The 3,390-nt window shown below is 47.1% G+C and overlaps 1 long non-coding RNA gene across 1 annotated transcript; it reads right to left on the bottom strand.

The window, feature by feature from the left end:
- Positions 1-1,602: 1,602 nt before the first annotated feature.
- LOC129736649 (uncharacterized) lies at positions 1,603-3,071 on the bottom strand. Its single transcript, XR_008733572.1, has 2 exons — positions 2,642-3,071; positions 1,603-2,499 (listed from the first exon to the last, which is right to left on the bottom strand). It is a non-coding gene; the product is annotated as an uncharacterized LOC129736649 (long non-coding RNA).
- Between the last annotated feature and the right edge of the window lie 319 nt (positions 3,072-3,390).

Below are 3,390 nucleotides of genomic sequence, written 5' to 3' on the forward strand. Positions count from 1 at the left end.
CAGGTCTGCGAGACTTCTGTTGACCTTTTTTATTTAAATATCCACATGCAAGCACTGAGCCACCTAAATGTACAATTCCTCAACCAGGTTGTTTTAATTAAATTTCAAAGTAGAAGAAAGGCAACTTCATTCTCATATAATATTATTTTCCTTCAGCATATTTGATATTCACAGATGTTTAAATGGATTAAAGTGGAAAATACATTGTGATTCCTCCAATACATTTTAATTGGAGTAATTCTTTGATTTTTTTATGAACGAATGAAACCAGTTAAGTTAGTGAGAATGCAATGTTTGGGGACCGAGGTCTGAAATCTCTGCACTAGCAAGAGCAGTATTTAATTACCTTAACCTGTGACTGAATGGGTGATTGCAGCACCCTGCATGGCAATTAATTAAATATGCATACCCTGCATAAATCATAATCATTATGCACTGTCATTATTTAATTATATTCTACTTATTCTTGATGTGTTAAGATTTTTAAGACAGGGTTATATATAATCTTCCCTACATCTTCCTTTTTTTTTCATTAACAAAGCTAATGTAAAACTCTAATTATGGTCAGATAAGAACATTCTTCATACTCTTCCAGCAATTACTGAAGGAAATAAAAAAAAAAAAAAAGTTGAACACCCAAACTCCATGAGTTTTACACAATGATTTAAACAATGCAGTAAAACATTGCACTTTAAGATTGTTAAAGGCACAGAAATAAGAAGGCAGAGGTCAGCTCCTAATTACACAGAAGTCCTTGTAGTTAAATTTCCTCTGCACATGCAGAATCTTAGTGATGATTTGCAGTTGGGAATGAACCATCAAGTAATTCGTATCTATCCGTGCTGCATTATATGCTTGTATATTTCATTTGATTCTGTTGGGTCTAGTTATAAAATTGTAACTGCTTGTATAAAATTTGCACTGAAGTTGTAAGAGAAGTAGTTGTAACATAATTGTAGTTGAACAAAACCACTGTAGAGTGCCACGAAACACGAGAACAGCATTTGGGGCTCTCATTTTGATGCATGATGATCCAAACTGTATTTAAAGACAAGTACCTTTTTCATACCCTTCGAACCCTGAATCCATACTCTTTAAGCTACTGCTGAAAAATCAGGAACTGAAAACAGAGTGCCTGGTGGGAACTATCTGCAAGCTGCATTATAGCAGGTGTTAAAATAGATTTAAATTGAGTTGTGAAATAGACTGCTCGAGATGTAAAAGGCGATTTAGGAGGGCTGTGTATTTTCCTGAAGGGAAGCTAGAAGGCTGCATTTCCTCACCGCAAAGCAGTAACATAAGTTAGGATGTTCCTTTCCAGCACTTTACCATGTAGGCTGTGCCATTACTTGGGCACCTGGATTCACCCAGGAATGAATTTGAGGCTTAACAATAGCCATGTACAAGTAACTTTGGTAGTATATTACGATTTAAGGGTGAAACAGGAACGGGCAAGAAGTTTAGAAAGTGATCTTAATTCTTAAAGGTAGCTGAAGTGTAACATGGAAGAGGTTCAGACAAGTTCTTCTTCAATACAACATCTTCTCCATGTACTGGAGAATAACTGACTTGCTGGAGCTATTAATCTGGAAGGACACAAGATTGCACTGGACAACTTTATTTCTGCCTTCTTGGCATCAAATTCCTGAGAAATACTACCTGTTTAAATTATTGTTTACATAGCTGCTGTGACTATCATATACACCACACACTCACGATGCATCAATTGCTGTGCGAACCTTAAGCGTTCTGCCACTTGAAGAGAGAAATGCTTTGCCTACGTATTTGCTACTACCAGTATCAGGAAGAGAATTACAGGCATAGCATGCCTCTCACAATCCTGAGATTTTTCTTGCAGAACAAGTGACTCCCAAGAAATTAAAGACCTTTCCATCTTCTCTCTGCAGCTTCTATTCCCAGTTCTTTACTCTTTCCAACAATCACTTCGCCTCTCCAAGTATTTTAGCCCTTAGAACAGATGTTATTTTATTCTGGTGCCCCCATACAACTTACTTCAAATCCGCAAGAATCAGAGAAGCTCCTGAGTGTGGGAGGACCATGCTTTTGGGGTAGCACATGGCACCTTGGTGCTGTGAGGCCCCCTCTCAGCCAAGCTTCACCCCATCATCCCTTGCAGGTAACATTTAAAGCTCGCTCTTTTCGGAGTAGAACTTAAATCTTCACTGAAAGCCTAAAGGTTACTGGATGTCACATAACTAGGGGCATTCACACTGGGAGACAGAGGTTCACTCAGTTTTAAGGAGGAAGGGGGTGCCAAATCTTTAAGAACCGCTAACCAGTTTCAGAACTAACCATGCATCATAGCCTACATCTTCAGGACGGGGAACTCTTTCATCTGTCAAAGCTCCTGAAGTTACAGTCATCCTCTCACATCTGCATCCAACTGCTGCTGCCCCCGTGTTTGTGCCGCTGCGTGCTCCATGTGAGGCAACAAGATTGCTTGTAATAACCGAGGTTGAAATGACCTACGAGTCTGCACTGAAACAAGGAGGTTTCGAGAGAAGCAAGAGGCTATTTTGTGTCAACCCGTCGGTCTTCTCAGCCAAATGCCAAGGCCAGGGAGACACAGCTACAGCGAGGCAGTACCGGGGGCACGGCCAGAGCTGTGCCCTGCACCTACCCCAGCTCTGGAAGGAACCACTAGCGCTGGGATGGAGACACCAAACCGCGACCTGCCGCCGCTCCTCCTTCCCAGGGATTCCGCAGTTCAACCCTTCGGAAAAGACACGCAAAGGCGCTGAGCCACGTTGCTCGTTTATTACCACCCTCCTCCCAGACTGCACCAGGCGGCCCGCCTGCATCCCGACGAACCATGGAGGCGCCTGCTTAACTTTAAAGGTTCAAGAAGGATGAGCGGCTGCGCGCCCGCACCTGCCCACGGCCCCACTGCTCTCTGCCGGCCACGGGGCAGGCGCAACGCGGCTCTACCCGCCGCCCCGCTGCCCGACCGACAACGGCGCCTCGGGCAGGGCTACCGCCGCCGCCCCCCCGCCCCCAATAGTCGCCGCCCCGCGCGCGGCGGAAGGGTTTATCCCCGCCGCCTCACCGGCCCGCCGCGCCGCAGCCAATCAGCGCCGGCGCCCAGCCAATGAAGAGGGGCCGCGGGGCGTCACGTCCGGATGCCACCAGTCTGTCTATGGGCCCGCGTGGTCGCCAGGCGCTGGGGGCGCTATGGCCGTCTGGCTCGCAGGCCACGTGACCCTCTCCTGCGTAGCCACTCTTACCGCGCCGCCGCTGGGCTCTATGGTGGGGGGCGCATAGAAGAGGGGGCCGGCCGCGCGCCGGTTCGCCAGCTCTCGCGAGAGCCGCGATGGAGGGCGGGGGGGAGGGGCCGGGCGCGGCGCTGCCGGCGGCGGGTGGGGCCGCGGA

The sequence above is a fragment of the Falco cherrug genome, chromosome 8 (genome assembly GCF_023634085.1).
Source record: "Falco cherrug isolate bFalChe1 chromosome 8, bFalChe1.pri, whole genome shotgun sequence".
NCBI lineage: Eukaryota > Metazoa > Chordata > Aves > Falconiformes > Falconidae > Falco > Falco cherrug.